At 44.6% G+C, this 20,777-nt stretch overlaps 1 pseudogene across 1 annotated transcript in view; it reads left to right on the forward strand.

The window, feature by feature from the left end:
* Window positions 1-6,803: 6,803 nt before the first annotated feature.
* LOC309562194 overlaps window positions 6,804-20,777 on the forward strand; it is a 44,056-nt pseudogene continuing 30,082 nt past the window's right edge. The window contains exons 1-2 of the transcript in view: window positions 6,804-6,807; window positions 12,934-13,049. The product of the transcript in view is annotated as an uncharacterized misc_RNA (transcript). The remainder of the gene's footprint in view (window positions 6,808-12,933; window positions 13,050-20,777) is intronic.

A 20,777-nucleotide genomic window follows, 5' to 3' on the forward strand; every position in this document is an offset into this window, starting at 1 on the left:
GGGACGCATTACAGAGGAAAGTGGTGATTAAGGGTACCGGAGGTACCAGAATCTTACAGTACCCCCCCCTTAAGGCCGGCTCCGGAAGGCCTATAGGACAGGTTTCTCTGGGTGTTTCGAGTGAAAGTTCCGTATAAGTCTAGGCGCATGAATATTAGAGGTATCTAGCCAGGTGTCGTCTTGGGGTCCATAGTTCTTCCATCTTATGAGATACTGGAGTCTTCCTCTATGGATGCGAGAATCCAAAATCTCCTTGATCTCATACTCTTCTCCGCCTTCAACTTGTATTGGAGGTGGAGGCAAGATGGTAGGCCTTATTCCTTGGTTAGGAACATGGGGCTTCAGTAGCGACACATGGAAGATGGGATGGATCTTGAGATCTGCTGGTAGGGTGAACTGTATTGCAGCTTTTTCGATAAGTTTTTTAATTGGGAAGGGTCTCAAAAATAAAGGTCCAAACTTCTTGCTAGGGATTTTTAATCTTAAGTTCTTTGTCGATAGCCAGACAAGGTCCCCAATAGCATACTGAGGAGAAGGTCTTCTACGAAGGTCGTAGTACTTTTTTTGTTGACTGTGAGCGTGTGATATAGTGGTATTGAGTAAGCCCAAAGAGTCTTTTATTTGGGTAAGTTAATCCGAGGCTACTGGGTTACTCGATGGCAGGATGCGTGGTGGAAGAAGAGTGGGATGAAACCCATAGTTCAAGTAGAACGGACTTTGCTTCGTGGTACTGTGGGTTGCGTTGTTGTAAGCAAATTCTGCTAGAGGAAGGAGATCCACCCAATCATCCTGTAGGTATGATGTATAGCAACGTAGATATTGCTCAATGCACTGGTTGACTCTTTCAGTCTGTCCGTTGGTCTGAGGATGGTAGGGAGAAGTGAGCTTTCGCTCAATGCGTAAAATTTGACAAAGTGCTTGCCAAAATTTAGAGATGAATTGTGAACCACGGTCGGACAAAAGAGTTTTTGTAATTCCATGCAACTTAAACACATGTTTCATCAGTAGTTCTGCTGTTTGTTTAGATGAAGGTAGTCTACGGATAGCAATGAAATGTGCCATCTTTGTCAAGTGGTCCACTGACACTAAGATGGTATTAAATCCTTTAGAGGGTGGTAGTTCTACTATGAAGTCTAAGGATACAACTTCCCATGGAACCTGGGGTATTGGTAGACTACAAAGTAGTCCAGATGGTTTTGTAGTGTCAATTTTGGACCTTGCACAGATGTCACATGAAGAAACAAATTTTTGTACAGACATCTTCATATCAGGCCACCAAAACTGCCTGGTGAGCAAATTAAAGGTTTTCGTTATACCCATATGTCCTGCCATGGGCACATTAGGCAAAACTCCAAAATCTTGGTGCGCATAGTAGAGGGTATGTAGAGTTTGTCATTGTAATAGAGGAAGCCTTCTGCATCAGTACTTAGTTGTGGTGGAGGTGAATCCATTCTTATACTGTGCAAAATCTCTTCCTTCAAGGAACGGACAACACCAATAAAGCGTTCATAGGGTATTATGGGAATGGAAGGGATTTCGGCGCAGTTATCTTCGGTTAATCGTGATAGCGCATCCGCTTTTTTATTTTTGTCTGCAGGAGTGTAGGTCACTAGGAAATTAAATCTTAAAAAGAATAATGACCATCGTACCTGCCGGTGGGAGAGAGTCTTGTTAGTCTGGAGGTATTGAAGGTTTTTATGATCTGTATATATAAGTATTGGTAACTGGGTACCTTCGAGCAGATGTCGCCAATTCTCCAGTGCCAGTTTTATGGCAAGCAACTCCTTTTCACCCACTGGGTAATTCACCTCTGGGCTGCTTAGTGACTTTGAAAAGAAAGCAACTGGGTGGAGTGATGAAGTGTTTGTTGGTCGTTGGGAGAGAACTGCTCCTACTGCCATATTTGACGCATCTACCTCTAGAATATATTGGAGGGATGGGTCTGGATGGCGTTATATGGGAGCAGAAGTAAAGCTTGTTTTTAGCAAGCAGAAAGCTTGATTTGCTTCTTCTGACCATTTGAATGGTTTTTTTTATACTTGTCAGTTGTGTGAGAGGTCTAACAATAGCGGAAAAGTTCTTGATGAACTTCCTATAGAAGTTCGGGAATCCAAGGAATCGCTGTAGGGTCTTACGAGTTGTTGGCATAGGCCAGTCTTGAATACAGGATATCTTACTCATATCCATCTTAATTCCAGTTTTGGATATGAAGTATCCTAGAAATAATATTTCTTCTTTATGAAATAGACATTTTTTTAATTTCACATATAATCTGTGTGAGAGCAGTCTGGACAACACAAGTCTTACATGTTTTATGTGTTGAGGCATAGATCGAGAATAAATAAGTATATCGTCTAGGTATACTACAACACAGACATCAAGTAAGTCTCTAAAGATGTTGTTTATGAATCTTTGGAAAGCTGCGGGAGCATTACATAGCCCGAATGGCATCACAAGGTATTCGAATAGTCCGTATCTGGTTCTGAATGCTGTTTTCCACTCATCCCCGTCACGGATTCGGATTAGGTTGTATGCCCCTTTCAGGTCTAATTTGGTGAAATAAGTAGACCCACGCACCTGTTCAATAAGTTCAGGGATGAGCGGCAAAGGATAGCGATCCTTTATCGTAATCGTGTTTAATTGCCTATAATCGATAATAGGCCTGAGACTGGAATCCTTATTGCGGACAAAGAAAAGTCCTGCAGCAGTGGAAGAAGTAGAGGGTCTAATGAACCCTTTTGTCAAATTCTCATCCAAGTATTCCTTGAGATGAGAAAGTTCATCCTGTGAAAGGGGATAAACATGACCGAAAGGCAATTTGCTGTTAGGGAGTAGATCGATAGTGCAATCGTAATCCCTATGGGGAGGCAACACTTGAGCATTTTTCTCAAGGAACACTTCGGACAGATCCTGATAGCATAGTGGTGCAATTTCATCAGACACCACAGACAGAATCTTCCCATAAGATTCTCACAATAGTGAGAAGGGAAAACCAAAGTCCGTTTTTTCCAATCTATGATTGGTTGGTGTGTGTGTAACCAGGGAAGTCCCAAAATAATAGGAAAATGGGGTGAGGATAGTATGTCAAAGGTGATGGTCTCCACATGTTATTCGTTGGTAGTGGCAAGGAGTGCCTGAGTCTGGTTGGTGATTGGACCAGAAGACAGTGGAATACCATTAATGAAACTAACAGAAACAGGCTTAGATTTTGAAATAATAGGTATTTTATTTAAGGTAACAAAGTGTGTATCAATATAGTTTCCACAAGATCCAGTGTCGACCATAGCCTTGGTGGTGATCCTAGTTTGGTCCCACTGTAATATTAAATGAACAAAAAGATAGGGGTTAGAGAAGGAAGTCGTTAATCCTCCCAGCAAGACATGTGAACACTCACCCTCTTTTTTGCGGACAAGGGGACAGGTGTTTATCAAATGATCCGAGGATGCCCAGTACATGCAGAGATTTCTGGATGTTCTTCTAGCTCGTTCAGTAGTCGTTAAAGGTGGGCGTATGGTTCCTACATCCAAGGGAGTAGGGTCAACGGCCAAAATCTGAGAAGGACTAGACAATGGCATTCCCATCTTTTCAGCCCTTCTTTCTCGCAGTCGTCTGTCGATGTTGATACTAAGTTGTATCAAGGCCTCCAAGGTGCCAGGTAAATCCGCTCGGGCGAGCTCGTCTTTAACAGCTTCCGATAACCCGAGTCTGAATTGAGTTCGCAAAGATGTGTCATTCCACCCTGAATCAAGGGTCCATCTTTTGAACTCAGATACAAAGTCTTCTACAGGTCTCCTTCCTTGTTTTAAGGCCCTCAACTGAATATCAGCAGTACTCTGCCTATTGGGGTCATCGTATAAACTAGCGAGTTCTGCTAGGAATAAGGAATAGGTGTTGAGAATCTGATCATTACTCTCAAAGAGAGAGTCTGCCCAGGCCCGTGGATCACCCGTCAGGTATGAAATAACGGTACAGACTTTTATTTGATCAGTGGGGTATGTACGAGGTTTTAACAAAAAAAGCAATTGACATGCGTTTTTGAATTCACTAAATTTTTTCCGATCACCTGTAAACACTAGAGGAGGGTTTATTTTAGGTTCAGGAGGCTGAATAGCAGTAAGCTGTGAGAGCTGGGTTACCTGCTGTGTCAGAGTCTGATTCTTTTCTTGTACGTCTGTCAGAGCAAGTATTAACGCTTTTACTTGTTGTGTTAATTGTGTCACTTGAGTGGGTAATTCTGCTGATTCCATTTTTAAGGTTCGTTCAATCTGTAACACTCCTGCGTTTTTATTATAGGCTGGATTTGCAGCTGCAAAATCTCCACTCAGTAGTCATGTAGAGATGTGTTGAATACCAGACCCAACTCTCCAGGACTCATCACCGTGGGCCTGTCAGCTTCAACATACAGATATATACACACTCAATGAGATGTTCCTGGAGTGATAGGATGTATATGATAGTATGAAGGTGATGTGCTGAAGGGACAGGTGTGAACAGTGACAAGGATGGTAATCACTTGATAGGTTTTGTATAGGAGAGTTCAAGATGGTATTTAGGAATGCAGCTAAGTTAGTATCGAGTATGCTAACAGGTGGTGAGGACAGCAGATGACAAATACAGGATAGACTAACCCAGTGCAAGGATAGATAGTAGTAGACAGGAGAGCCAGAAATCTATGCAGCAGTGCAGATGATAGATGGTAGTAGGCTGAAGAGCTAGCAATCTATGTAACAGTGCAGATGATAGGATAGTATAGATAGGTAGTAACAGTCCTTAATGTGCATAGGTAGATAGGTGCAATAAGGTTATGGAGGGTTCCCCTGCGGGGTACTTATAACTTGTAATGTTAGTAGTTTAGAGAGGTCCAGTAGATAAGGAATGATCCGGTAGCGAGATACAGGGATCAGTAGCGAGGTTCCGGTCTGCTCCAGGTAGAGGGAATAGCTGGAGGTTCCGATCGAGAGACAGGCTTGAAAGCATGTGGATAACAAGGCAGGTTGAACGAACAATGTGAGTGAGACCGCCGGCGGTTGAAATAGCCGCTCTGCGGCGCTCAACAGTGACATCATCGTTCTTAAAGGTATATGCGTACCACCTGAAGAGAAAGGTGGGACGCATTACAGAGGAAAGTGGTGATTAAGGGTACCGGAGGTACCAGAATCTTACACCGCTGAGCCCCAATTCAAGGCCAAATCAACAAACTTTCCACGACTGCAGACATGCCCAGCTGTATGGGCTTTTTTGAAACAGACTGCTAGGGATTCTGAGAACCTCCCCCCTTCCCCTCACTTCAAATCTAATCTGTCTCAACCACAAAGATTGGCTCTTGATCGCTTGATCCATGACCACCACATTGTCACTAAACCCTCTGATAAGGGTGGCAATGTGGTCGTCATGGATCGCCATCAATATGTAGATATGTGCCAAGCAATCCTCTCCAATGAGGACTGGTATTGTAAGGTATCTGATACGTTGATTAATGACAAGGCTGCTGAATTCAACACACTTATCTCTGATGCTGCTCGTAACAGCATCATAGATAAGGAATTGTATGAGTATCTATATGTAAAATGGCCTATTACACCTACATTTTACTCCATACCGAAGATTCATAAAAAAAACAGCCCACCACCAGGACGTCCGATCATCTCCGGTATCGGTAGTGTATCGGAGATGGCAAGTCGATATATTGATAGCCAATTACGCCCGCATGTGGCCAGATTACCCTCCTATTTGAAGGACACTGTAGATTTACTCAAAGTCATAGAAGGGCTCACTGTACCCCTTCACTCAATATTAGTCGCGATCGATATTGAGGCATTATATTCTTCAATTCCACATGCCAAAGGTCTTGGGGTGGCGTCTTTGTTCCTCCGAGAACAGGAGCGCTCCAATTGGGCGCGGACCGATTTTGTGTTACGACTCTTGGAGTTCATTTTACATTCAAACATCTTTACCGTCAATGGCGACACATTGCTCAAGGTACAGGGGGTAGCGATGGGGACAGCTTGTGCCCCGTCGTATGCCAACCTGTACCTGGGGGGATGGGAGCGCTACTTGTTCTCGGACGAGAAGGCGTCACCCTTCTCTGAGCATGTCCTTATTTGGAAGCGATATATCGATGACGTCCTGGTGGTGTGGACTGGATCCCATGATGAGCTTATGAAGTTTATGAAGTTTATATCAATTAATCAATTCAATCTAAAATTTACGATGCAGCACAGCAACACAGTCATTCCTTTTTTGGATACTTATATTCACCTGTCATCAGATGGAACACTATATTCATCCCTGTATCGTAAAGATACAGCGGGTAATACTATTCTTCACTATCAAAGTGGCCACCCTAGACCACTTGTGAGGAATATACCTTTCTGCCAGTATTTAAGAATCCGTCGCAACTGCGGCAAAGAGGAAGATTTCGAGAGAGAAGCAAAGGCTTTACAAACTCGCCTAAAGCTGAGGGGATACAGTGGGAAGGTTCTCAAAAACGCCTACAAAAAAGCCAAATCACAGAGAGGACCTGATTTATACTCCTAAAAGACAGGAATCTTCCTCAACTATGAAAATGATCACAACTTTCAACGCCCACCATCAGGAAATTCGGTCTATCCTAGCCAAGAATTGGCATTTTTTGACCGAAGATCCTATCATTTCAAAATACGTTCGACTTAGGCCAGAATTGGTCTTCAAAAAGGCCAAATCAATAGGTGATTCTTTGGTCCACAGCCACTATCAGCCATCGACCCCCTAGGATCCGATGGTGGATTAGGCACCCACAGATGTGGGACTTGTGATCAATGCCCATGGGTAAGAGAGGGTTCTACTCTCCCTTTACCCAGGGGAGGGACCCTTCGACCAAAATTCTCAGCTACCTGCCAAACCGAAGGGGTCGTATATTTAGCTATGTGTAAATGCGGAGCATTTTACATAGGTAAAACCAAAAGAAAGTTCTGGCAAAGAATCAATGATCACTTATACTATCTGGAGGTGGGGCTCATTTACACACCTATCTGCAAACATGTTGGTTTAAACCACAGTTTTGATCCACAAATGGTTTCATTTTCAGTATTAGAGGTTGTGAATAGAAATCCACGTGGTGGTAATACTGATAAAATTATTCTACAGAAAGAAGCCAAATGGATTTTCAACCAACAAGCCACTAGTTGGCCAGGTCTGAATACAGCAGTATCATATAAACCATTCTTATAAATGCTATTGTTAGGAATGCTTCCTGAGCACACTGATGTGCTGTCATGATTCTGCAATCCAAAGGGTTAAACTAGAGCAGACTAATTGCAGTAATTGGCAAACAGGCTGCCTTATTTAAACAGCTCAGAAGCACTGTGTCTTCGCTGTCTTGTCTGCAGCTCTTCCTGTGTTCCTGAAGCCTGCTTCCTGTTACCTGTTTGATATCCGTTTGACCTTTGGCTTGTTCCTGACCTTGTTGACCTGCTGCCCGTCCTGACCCCCGGCTTGTTTGACCATTCTCTCGGATCTCCCTTGTCTGCTTATCTGCCTTCGGATCTTGACCGGTTTCTCCCTTGGTGGGGCGACCCTGAGGACTGCGACCTGGTATCCACACGCAGCAAAGTCCATCCTCACCACTAGAGGCCCTGGCGAAAACCGGTGGATACTTAGATTCCGCACCTCAGGTTAGCCTGTGTCACTTACCTTGGGGGGTCCCGTCTAAGCTCCGCCCTCCAGCACACGTGGGGCCTTCCTCTGCCATCAGGCTACCACTTGTATCCCTAACAGTACAAGACAGCCATGACGGAGCCTGCAAGAGAAGCCTCACCGTTGAAAGAGATCTGCCAACACCTCGCAACCCTGTCTCAAGCCGTAAAGTCGCTTCAAGACGGCTACACACAGCTAGAGGAACGGTTGCGCTCTACGACACTTCAGGGGGGTTCTCCTGTATTATCTGCTTCCTCTCCTGCTGCAGCACCCTCTGGACCTGCTTCTGGCCCTACCGTAGTGATGCTGCCACCAGAACCTCGAGTTCCTGCTCCAGAAAAATATTCCGGGGATCGCGGTAAATTCCGGGCATTTCGCAACGCCTGCCAGCTGTATTTCTCCCTGCAACCTCAAACCTTTTCTTTGGAGACCACCAAGGTGGGGTTTGTTATCTCCCTGCTCCTAGGTGAACCCCAGTCCTGGGCTCATCGGCTCCTTGAAGAGGGCAGCCCCCATTTAAACTCCTTACGGTCATTTTTTGAGGCCATGGCACAGCTCTATGATGACCCGCAGCGATCCTCCACCGCAGAAGCTGCGCTTCATGTTCTTCAGCAGGGTCGCAGGCCCGTAGAAGACTACGTTACTGACTTCCGCCGCCTCAGTTCCGATACGTCCTGGAACGAAGCAGCACTCCGGTATCAGTTCCGTCTCGGTTTGTCGGAAGGACTAAAGGACGAGCTGGCACGGGTAGGTATCCCCGACGCCTTGGAAGATTTGATTTCCCAGTCCATTCAAATCGACCGGCGGCTACGGGAACGCAGAGCAGAACGATCTCCGCAGCAGTTCAGACCAGCCTGGACGCTACCAGTTGCTCCTCCTGCATACTTTTCTTCAGCTGGGTCAGCTCCTACCAACCCCGCTCCTGCTGGAGTCGCCTCAGATACGCCCGAACCTATACAACTTGGGATCATACGGCCTGCTTTGTCCCCGGAGGAGAGACGCCGTCGCCAGTTGGGTAACCTGTGCCTGTATTGCGGTGAAGCTGGCCACTATGTGCGCTCCTGCCCGGCAAAATACCATAAGTTCCTGCAGGCCTCACCATCCAGTTGTGTGGCATCTGTTACCAGTTCCTCCCACCTAGCCTTTCCTGTGTCATTACAGCTTCCGGAAGGACCCGTCCCAGTTACAGCAATCATTGACTCGGGAGCCTGCCGTTGTTTCATTGATCGCTCGTTCGCCCTGCAACATGGCGTACCTCTCCGGCTCAAGACCCAGGACCTCACCATCTTCCTGGCTGATGGCTCCCACATCAAATCCGGGCCCGTGACCCAAGAAACTTTTCCCCTTCCTATGGTCTCCTCCTCCGGCCATAAGGAACTGATTATCTTGGATGTTATCAAATCCCCCTTATTTCCCATTATCCTGGGATTACCGTGGTTGCAAGCACATAACCCACAAGTCAATTGGATCACAGGCACCATCCAGTTCCCATCTCTGTACTGCAAGAATTCCTGTCTACCCGCTCCTCCTGAATTCCCCAAGACTCTGTTCTGTCTTGAATCTGAACCTGATGTATGTTCTGTGGTGCCCAAAGCATACCATGATTTCCTGGATGTATTCAGCAAACGGGGAGCAGAGACCTTGCCCCCCCACCGTCCATATGACTGCCCCATCGACTTGCTCCCAGGAGCCGAAATCCCGTTCGGCCGGATCTACCCACTTTCTGAACGTGAGCTGGACGTCTTAAAAGACTATGTAGACGAAAGTCTGAAGAAGGGGTTCATCCGTCCCTCTACCTCTCCAGCAGGGGCAGGTATCTTCTTCGTAGAGAAGAAGGATCACACTCTCCGACCATGCATTGATTATAGGGATTTAAATAAAGTTACTATTAAAAACCGTTATCCCCTTCCTCTAGTCCCCGAACTCTTTCAGAGACTCAGATCTGCCGTCCTGTTTACTAAGCTGGATCTTCGTGGGGCGTACAACTTGGTGCGCATCCGGGAGGGCGACGAATGGAAGACTGCTTTCCGCACTAGATTCGGACATTTTGAATACCTGGTAATGCCATTTGGCCTTTGTAATGCTCCTGCCACGTTCCAACACTTTGTGAACGACATCTTCAGAGATTGGTTGGATATCTTCGTCATCGTATACTTGGATGACATCCTAATCTTCTCAACATCCCTAGAGCAGCATCGCGAGCACGTTCGAAATGTCCTCGGTCGCCTTCGCCAGCATGGTCTCTACGCCAAGGCCGAGAAGTGCGTTTTTGAGCAGAACAGTATCCCGTTTCTGGGGTTAATAATTTCCACAGATGGAATAGAGATGGATCCTCAGAAGGTCTCTGCCATTCTGGACTGGCCACCTCCATCAGACAAAAAGGGAGTACAGCGCTTCGTTGGCTTCGCCAATTTTTATAGGAGGTTCATTAAGGGGTTCTCCAACATCATAGCCCCTATTACTCACCTTACTAAGAAGAATGTCCGCTTCCAGTGGACCCCAGAGGCTCAGTCCGCCTTCTCGGTTCTTAAAAAACATTTTACCTCTGCCCCTATCCTGAGTCACCCGGATCCTGCCTTACCCTATCTCCTGGAGGTAGACGCATCGGAGGTTGCGGTCGGGGCAGTCATCTCCCAAAGACAGGGAACTAAAGACTTAACTCACCCAATAGCCTTCTTTTCCCGGAAACTCTCTCCCGCGGAGAAAAATTATGATGTCGGGGACCGGGAACTCCTGGCTATCAAAGCCGCTCTCGAAGAGTGGAGATATCTACTGGAAGGAGCATCACACCCGATTCTTATATTTACCGATCATAAGAACCTTGAATACTTAAGATCTGCAAAACGACTTAGACCCCGCCAGGCCCGATGGGCACTCTTCTTCTCCAGATTCTCGTTCCATATTACCTATCGTCCCGGGTCGAAAAATGTCAAACCGGATGCCCTGTCCCGGATGTTTGATAATCCTAAAGAAGATTTGGTACCTGACACTATCCTGTCAGAGAAAAACTTCCTGCTCCTGCTCACTAGCCTGAAATCCCATCTTGAGCAAGCCTCTGCCAACATTTCCGGTCCTCCTGGGATACCCCTGTCACGCAAGGATGGTTTGTTGTGGGCTAAGGACAAAATCTTTGTCCCGGAGGGAGTCAGAGTTTCGGTTCTAGCTGCCTGCCATGACCACCCTCTGGCTGGCCATTTTGGCGTTCATAGGACCCTTGACCTCATGCAACGCACCTTCTGGTGGCCTGAAATGGAAAAAGACTGCAGAAGTTATGTGTCTTCCTGTGTTTCTTGCTCCAGGAGTAAAACCACCAGAAGTAAGGCGTGGGGTCTCCTCAGACCACTCCCCATCCCTGACCGGCCCTGGCAAACTATCGCCATGGACTTTATCGTGGAACTTCCACCTTCGGCCGGGTGCTCCGCCATTTTTGTGGTTGTAGACCAGCTTACTAAGATGGCCCACTTTCTACCCCTCAAAGGTACCCCCTCTGCGAAAGAAACTGCAGAAGTCTTTATTAGGGAGATCGTGCGACTCCACGGGGTACCCAAGAACATTATCTCGGACAGAGGGGTACAGTTCACGTCACGCTTTTGGAGGGCCTTGTGTAAGCTACTAAAAATTGAATTATCTATGTCTTCAGCTTACCACCCGCAGACGAACGGGCAAACAGAGAGAACGAACCAGACCCTGGAACAATATCTCCGGTGCTTTACCACCTTCGTCCAGGACGACTGGGTAGCATTACTACCATTTGCGGAATTTGCCTTTAATAATTCACGACATTCTGTCACCGGCCAATCTCCCTTCTTTGCCAATTATGGGTTTCATCCTTCCTTTCTGCCCGACTTCCCATCTGATTCCGGAGTGCCCGCAGTTCAGGTCACCATTGACTTCTTCACGAGTAACAACAAACTTCTGCAGGACACCTTGGCCAAGGCTCAGATAGCATCCAAAAGAATCTTTGATGGGAAAAAGAGGGGAGAACTGATTCTCCAACCAGGTGACCAGGTCTTTTTATCCACAGCTAACCTCCGCTTGGCATGCCCATCCAAGAAGTTGGCTCCCAGGTTTATCGGCCCATTCCCCGTTAAAAGAAGACTCAATGCCGTGTCCTATGAGTTATCCTTACCTGATACCCTACGGATCCATCCTGTGTTCCATGTCACTCTTTTAAAACTCGTAGTTCCCGACGCCTTCCCCGGCAGAAGCCCTGGACCTCCGGAACCAGTGATGGTGGATGGCGACATGGAGTACGAAGTTGAGGCTGTACTTGATTGCCGGAAAAGAGGTAACCAGCTTCAGTTCCTTATTAAATGGAAGGGTTATGGGCCGGAAGAGAATTCATGGGAACCTGAGAGTAACATTCATGCCGGAGACCTGATCCAGGCATTTTTTCTTGCCCATCCTCAGAAAAGCAGTTTGTTGGGCACCCGGAGGTTGCCTTTAAGGGGGGGGGCAATGTTAGGAATGCTTCCTGAGCACACTGATGTGCTGTCATGATTCTGCAATCCAAAGGGTTAAACTAGAGCAGACTAATTGCAGTAATTGGCAAACAGGCTGCCTTATTTAAACAGCTCAGAAGCACTGTGTCTTCGCTGTCTTGTCTGCAGCTCTTCCTGTGTTCCTGAAGCCTGCTTCCTGTTACCTGTTTGATATCCGTTTGACCTTTGGCTTGTTCCTGACCTTGTTGACCTGCTGCCCGTCCTGACCCCCGGCTTGTTTGACCATTCTCTCGGATCTCCCTTGTCTGCTTATCTGCCTTCGGATCTTGACCGGTTTCTCCCTTGGTGGGGCGACCCTGAGGACTGCGACCTGGTATCCACACGCAGCAAAGTCCATCCTCACCACTAGAGGCCCTGGCGAAAACCGGTGGATACTTAGATTCCGCACCTCAGGTTAGCCTGTGTCACTTACCTTGGGGGGTCCCGTCTAAGCTCCGCCCTCCAGCACACGTGGGGCCTTCCTCTGCCATCAGGCTACCACTTGTATCCCTAACAGCTATTACCCTATCCACTAAACCTCTCTCTTTCCCCTTCCTTCCTTTTCCTTACTAAATTTTGACAGCTGAGACTGAATATCCTATTAGCAACCCTATCTCTATTTTAGGTATATATAAAATGGTATTTGTGCTGATAGGACTGTATTTGCTATATAATTACACTTTATTATTGATGTTAATTTTTCTTGTTTTATGTTATGTGGGATATGTATGTATCTATATTAATTATATGTATCCTTTTTTCTCTGTTTTTGTAATAGGATCCGATGATGCCACTGGCTGGCTCAAGACTGCAATGGCTGAAACTCTTCATTATGGTGGATTCGGTCACAAAGCAGAGGAAGGGCGCCTATTGGCTCCTGGTCCTCTCCCACTGGTTGGGAAACTGCGCCTTCCTTACATGGCTGCAATACCACCTTCAGCCGCCGCCGGAAGTGACGCACTATGCATTGCGCCCGCGCCAGAAGTGACGTAGGACGCCTTTGGGGGGAGGACCTTCTCCTATTTAATGCGCACGAGGCGAGGACGCCGGCAGCAGCGGCATATTGTGCCGTAGGACCGGCGTCTGGACCTCTGTGTGAGCGCATTCAACAAGGAAGGTAATAATTTGGGGCTTTTTTGACATACTCTCTTCATGCCCCGTTATTAGACCTACATAATCTATCTACTATGTCTCTTTTTCTTCTATTGGGATGGACTGGGCTTTAATGTTATGCCTGTGTAATTGCTATTGGGACCCACCCCCTTATACCTGTTGTTATACACCTGTTGGCTTATAACATGCATCTAAGACTTGTCCCCCATTTTTTCCTTTTTTTTTCTCTTTAGAGTTCTTCTGGTATTTACCTACTGGCTCCTTCCAATTGCCATCTCTTGTATGTTTGCTCCTCTTTTTTCTTTTCGAGGACCCCCATTAAATTAACCGGTTATAGTTCTTAATTGTTAACTATCCCGTTATGGTCATCATACACTGGGGAAATTATGGAGAAGGTCCGATCCACCAAGCCTCATTTGAGGCGTATATGACCCTTATCTTAGGATCATTTGGAAGGGTTCCCATCTATGTCTTTATGGCTGACATGGCATCATGGGTCCTAACAAGTCCACCATGTTTATGAACTAGGTGAGCAAGATGATAAAATGTTATCTATTAGTGCCTTGTTTTGATTTAATGGCACTTTGCTGAAAAAGTTGTATATTTAACAAACATATCTATATGTTACTGATATATTGATGTCCTCTTTTTTCCTTTTTATTTCTAATTAGAGGCCATATGGTCTGATCATATCGGTTCCTGAAGAAGCCAATTTGTATTTGGCGAAACGCGTCGAACTACATGACTGCGTGAATGATATGATTAGTCGTATCTATGTTTATTTACCTCTGGTTCTACTTATTAGCGCTGTAATGCTTTTTGCTATGAATGATTTTAAATATAATAAATTTATATCTTTTTAATGTCTTTGAATTGCTCACCTAATGCTTTACCGGTCCATTAAAGTCCTTTCACTATGGTAATCCACGCGGAATTTATCCCACAACCCGGTGAGATTTACCTTTTCCCTATATAAATATATATAAATATAAATATATATATATATAAATATATATAAAAAAAAATATATAAAAAAAAAAAAAAATATATATATATATATATATATAAATATATATATATATATAAATATATATAAATATATATATATAAATATATATATAAATAAATTTTCCAATACAGAATTATTGCCTTGCGAGCATAAACAACAACAAACTCATGAGCGTACGCTGGGCCTTGGTGGGTGCCAGACCCTCCACAAGGCTCAGCAAGCAATTGGAGACCATTTTGGGTACTGATATATTCATGACTTCTGTACTGCATCGCACCACATCAGCCCAGAATTTCTGCGCCGCAGCGCAGCGCCAGAAAATATGACCAAAGTCCGCCGGGGAGTGTGTACTCCGCCGTTGACCCCGGAAACATTTTCAAAAGTCTGGCGGGTGTATAGTATATTCTGTGTAAAAATTTAAATTGAATGAACCTGTCCCCAATAGATACTAAATGTGTGAATGGAAGGCTCCACATATCTTCCCAGTCCTCTCCCTCCAGATCCGGTACCTCCTCCGCCAACCTTGCCTTGCACTTACCCACTGGGGGGGGCAGTCTAAAATAATTCTTTATAATGTTCTGACGGTGTTTTTTTTCATGGAGTCATTGTTCATAGCACTTTTATATAATAAAACATTTATAAAAATGTGAGGGGTGTACTCACTTTTGTGAGATACTGTATGTATAAATATATATATATACACACACGTGTATGTGTGTGTGTATATATATATGCCTTGCAAAAGTATTCACCTCTCTTGGCATTTTTCGTGTTTTGTTGCCTCACAACCTGGAATTAACATGGATTGCTTGAGGATTTGCATAATTTAATTTATAGAACATGCACACAACTTTGAAGATGTTTTTTTTCCCTTTATTGTGAAGCAAACAACAAATAGGACAAAATAACAGAAAAAGTCAATGTGCATAACTATTCACCCACCCAAAGTCAATACTTTGTAGAGCCACCTTTTGCGGCAATCACAGTTCCAAGTCGCTTTGGATAAGTCTCTATGAGCTTGCCACATCTTACCACTGGGATTTTTGCCCATTCCTCCTTGCAAAACTGCTTCAGCTCCTTCAAGTTGGATGGTTTGCGCTTGTAAACAGCAATCTTTAAGTCTGACCACAGATTTTCTTTTGGATTGAGGTCTGGGCTTCGACTAAGCCATTCCAACACATTTACATGTTTCCCCTTAACCAGTTGCCGACCAGCTCCTGTATATTTACTGTGGCAGGCTGGCTTGTACAGGCAAAACGATGTAGATCTACGTCCCTCGCCTGGGAGTAGCTAGGGGGCGAGCGAGCACGCGCTGCCGACGGCGCGCTCCTGCCCCTGATCGTCAGCGGGAAAGCCGATGCGTGCGTCAGGCGGCTCCGATTGCCGCCTGACAACCGCAAACGCTCCCCGCAGAGAGAGAAGGACGGTCGGCTGTTGTAAACACAGCCGATCGTCCTTCTCCCTGAAATGATCACAGAGCTCATGTGATCCTTCTATATAGGAACACATGTCTCTATGGTCATCTCAGACGCCTTGCCCCCCCCCCCCCCCACACACAGTTAGAATCACTCCCCTAGGGTCACATTTAACCCCTTGATCACCTAAATTGTTAACCCCTTCTCTGCCAGTGTCATTATTACAGTATCAGTGCATATTTTTACTGTAGTAATGTCACTGGTACCCCCAATAGTGTCAAAAATGTCAGTTAGGGGTTCGATCTGTCCGCCGTAATGTCACAGTCCCGCAAACAATCGCAGATCACCACCATTACTAGTAAAAAAAAAACATTAAAAATGACATAAATCTTTCCCGTAGTTAGTAGACATGATAACTTTTGCGCAAACCAATCAAAATATTATTATTATTGCAATTTTTTTTTACCAAAAAAATGTAGCAGAAAACAAATTGGCCTAAAATGTTCAAAAATTTTGATTTTTACATTTTTTTTGAGAATGTCATATAGCAGAATGTGAAAATTATTGTTTTTTTTTTTCAAAATTGTCGCTATTTGTTTATAGCGCAAAAAATAAAAATCACACAGGTGATCAAATACCACCAAAAGAAAGTTCTAATTGTGGGAAAGAAGGACATCAATTTTATTTGGGTGCAGCGTCGCATGACCACGCAACTGTCCGTTAAAGTAACGCAGTGCCAAATCGCAAAATAGGGCCTGGTCATTAAGGGGGAAACTCCTTCCGGTCTTAACCACTTAAGCCCCGGAAGATTTTACCCCCTTCCTGACCAGGGCCTATTTTGCGATTCGGCACTGCGTGACTTTAATGGACAATTGCGCGGTCGTGCGACGCTGTACCTAAACTAATTTGGCGTCCTTTTTTTCCCCACAAACAGAGCTTTCTTTTGGTGGTATTTGATCACCTGTGTGATTTTTTGATCATGCGCTATAAACAAAAAAAGGCGTCAATTTTGCAAAAATAACAATATTTTTCAAAATTTTTTATATGAAATTCCCCCCCAAAAAAATGTAAAAAGCAAAATTTTTTAACATTTTAGGCCAATTTTTTTTTTACCATATGTTTGGTAAAAAAAATCGCAAAAAGCGTATTTTGATTGGTTTGCGCGAAAGTTATTGCGTTTACTAACAAAGGGAAAGATTTTTGTCATTTTTGTTGTTTTTTTTTTTTTAACGCATAATGGCGGCGATCTGCGATTTTTTTTGCGGGACTGCGACATTGGGGCGGACAGATCGGACCCTTGACTGACATTTTTGACACTTTTGGGGTTACCAGTGACATTACTACAGTAATCAGTGCTATATATATTCACTGTTACTGTAAAAATGACACTGGCAGTGAAGGGGTTAACTTTTTTTGAGAGGGAGGGGTTAAGTGTGTCCCTAGGGGCATGTTTCTAACTGTGATTGGCTGTGGCTGTGTGTGTAAGAACAGTGATCAATGGTTCTACATAGTAGAACCATTTGATCACCATTCTTACACAGGGGAGACTGACAGGCGGCTTTGTTTACATTAGCCGCCTGCCTGTCTCCCGCTGTCACGGATGATCGGGTCCACCGGACACACACGCGGGGGGGTCCGTGACCGAGTGGGAGCGCGCATTCGGCGGCGTGCACTCGCTCCCAAAACCCTTACAGGCTAACGACGTAGATCTACGTCGCTCTGCCTGTGAGGGGCTGACTGCCAACGTAAATAGTCATTGGGCAGTCGGCAAGTGGTTAAAGTGGTTAAACCACTCAAGTGTTGCTTTAGCTGTGTGTTTGGGGTCATTGTCCTACTGGAAGGTGAACCTCTGTCCTAGCCTCAAATCACGCACAGTGGTACAGGTTTTGCTCAAGAATATCCCTGTATTTAGCACCATCCATCTTTCCCTCAACTCTGACTAGTCTCCCAGTCCGGGCTGCTGAAAAAAATCCCCACAGCATGATGCTGCCACCACTATGTTTCACTGTGGGGATGGTGTTCTTTGGGTGATGTGATGTGTTGGATTTGCGCCACACATAGCGTTTTCTTTGATGGCCGAAAAGTTCAATTTTAGTCTCATCAGACCAGAGAACCTTCCTCCATACATTTTGAGAGTCTCCCACATGCCTTTTCGCAAACTCAAAACGTGCCATTTTGGTTTTTTGCTGAAAGTAATGGCGTTCTTCTGGCCACTCTGCCATAAAGCCCAACTCTATGGAGCATACGGCTTATTGTTATCCTATGTGCAGATACTCCAGTCTCTGCTGTGGAACTCTGCAGTTCCTCCAGGGTTACCTTAGGTCTCTGTGCTGCCTCTCTGATTAATGCCCCCCTTGCCCGGTCCATGAGTTTTGGTAGGCGGCCGTCTCTTGGCAGGTTTGCTGTTGTGCCATGTTCTTTCCATTTGGTTATGATAGATCAATGGTGTTCCTGGGGCTCATCAAAGATTTGGATATTTTTTTTTGTAACCTAACCCTGACTTGTACTTCTCAACAACATTGTCCCTTACTTGTTTGGAGAGTTCCTTGGTCTTCATGGCAGTGTTTGGTTAGTGATGCCTCTTGCTTAGGCGTTGCAGCCTCTGGGGCCTTTCAAAAAAGGTGTGTTTATGTAATGACAGATCATTTGACACTTAGATTGCACACAGGTGGACATTATTTTACTAATTATGTGACTTCTGAAGGTAATTGGTTGCACCAGAGCTTTTTATGGGCTTCATAACAAAGGGGGTGAATACATACGCACATGCCAATTTTCTGTTTTCTATTTTTAAAAAAATAGTTTATGTCTATATTTTTCTCATTTCACTTCACCAACTTAGATTATTGTGTTCTGATCCATCACATAAAATTCAGATTAACAAAACATTGAACTTAAGGCTGTAATGTAACAAAATAGGTAAAAAGCCAAGGGGGGTAAATACTTTTGCAAGGCACTGTATTTATACATGTATACAATATCTCACAAAAGTGAGTACACTCCTCACATTTTTATAAATATTTTATTATATCTTTTTATGTGACAACACTGAAGAAATGACACTTTGCTACAATGTAAAGTAGTGAGCGTACTGCTTTTATATCAGTGTAAATTTGCTGTCCCCTCAAAATAACTCCACACATAGCCATTAATGTCTAAACCGCTGGCAACAAAAGTGAGTACACCCCCTAAGTGAAAATGTCCAAATTGGGCCCAATTAGCCATTTTCCCTCCCCGGTGTCATTTGACTTGTTAGTGTTACAAGGTTTCAGGTGTGAATGGGGAGCAGGTGTGTTAAATTTGGTGTTATCGCTCTCTCTCATACTGGTCACTGGAAGTTCAACATGACACCTCACAGCAAAGAACTCTCTGAGGATCTGAGGAAAAAAAAAATAAAAAAATGTTGCTCTACCTAAAGATGGCCTAGGCCAGTAATGGCAAACCTTGGCACACCAGATGTTTTGGAGCTACATTTCCCATGATGCTCAAGCAGTGCTCAAGAGTGCATGAGCATCATGGGAAATGTAGTTCCAAAACATCTGGGGTGCCAAGGTTCACCATCACTGGCCTAGACTATAAGATGATTGCCAATACCCTGAAACTGAGCGGCAGCATGGTGGCCAAGACCATAGAGTGGTTTAACAGGACAGGTTCTACTCAGAACAAGCCTCGCCATGGTCGACCAAAGAAATTGAGTGCACGTGCTCAGCCTCCTATCCAGAGGTTGTCTTTGGGAAATAGATGTATGAGTGCTGCCAGCATTGCTGCAGAAGTTGAAGGGTCAGCCTGTCAGTGTTCAGATGATATGCGGCACACTGCATCAAATTGGTCTGCATGGCTGTTGTCCTAGAAGGAAGCCTCATCTAAAGATGATGCACAAGAAAGCCTGCAAACAGTTTACTGAAGACAAGAAAACCACAGGACATGGTCTCAGCAGACCACAGGACATGTTTCCAGTAATCCAAGATAAACGTACTTGGTTCAGATGGTGTCAAGCGTGTGTAGCGGCAACCAGGTGAGGAGTACAAAGACAAGTGTTTCTTGCCTAGTTCATAGAGGGAACCATGAATGCCAACATATAATGTGACATACTGAAGGAGAGCATGATCCCCTCTCTTCAGAGACTGGGCTGCAGGGAAGTATTCCAACAAGATTCAACAACCCCAAACACACCTCCAAGATGACCACTGCCTTGCTAAAGAAGCAGAGGGTAAAGGTGATGGCCTGGCCAAGCATGTCTCCTGACCTAATTCCTATTGAGCATCCTCAAACAGAAGGCTGAGGAGTGCAAGGTCTCTAACATCCATCAGCTCTGTGATGTAGTCATGGAGGAGGGGAAAGAGGACTCCAGTGGCAACCTGTGAAGCTCTGGTGAACTTCATGCCCAAGAGGGTTAAGGCAGTGCTGGAAAATAATGGTGGCCACACAAAATATTGACCAATGTTGGAGGATAACCCCTCTGTCTCAGTCTTTCCTCCATCTCATCTAATCTGCTTTCTCGCTCATCTAGATTACTCAAAATCATAATTACTCGGGACAATTGCCTTCTAGGAATGCCAGTAGGGTAATAACTCTTAAAGTGTAGTAATTGATTGCGATCCCTGTATTTAATATGTACAGATCGCTCTCAATTTTACCATCCTTAATTCCTAATAAAGTTTCTAGATATGCACATTTTTTTAGAACGATATGTGATATTAAATTTCAAACCTGGTATCAAAATATTCAAATAATCATTAAGCAAAAGTAAGGTTCCAATGTCATCGCCCCACACTGCAAACAAGTCATCAATGAACCTGTACCAACCTTGGCAGTTTTCTAAAAATAATCGGTTTCCATAAATAAATTATGTTTCTATCATATCTATGAACTTGTTAGCGTATGGGGGGTGTGACATTGGAACCCATCGCTGCCCCTTTAAGCTGAAAATAATGTGTATCTTTAAGCACTTAAGAACCGGGCCTATTTCTAAAACTTCTTGTTTACAAGTAAAAATCTTTTTTTTTTTTGCTAGAAAATTACTTACCACTGACCACGGAGGAAAAATGGGAATGCTTGAGGAACATATTAAACAAAAGCATCTCA

This window comes from Pelophylax lessonae (genome assembly GCF_965119305.1).
Source record: "Pelophylax lessonae genome assembly, chromosome: 8".
Lineage (NCBI taxonomy): Eukaryota > Metazoa > Chordata > Amphibia > Anura > Ranidae > Pelophylax > Pelophylax lessonae.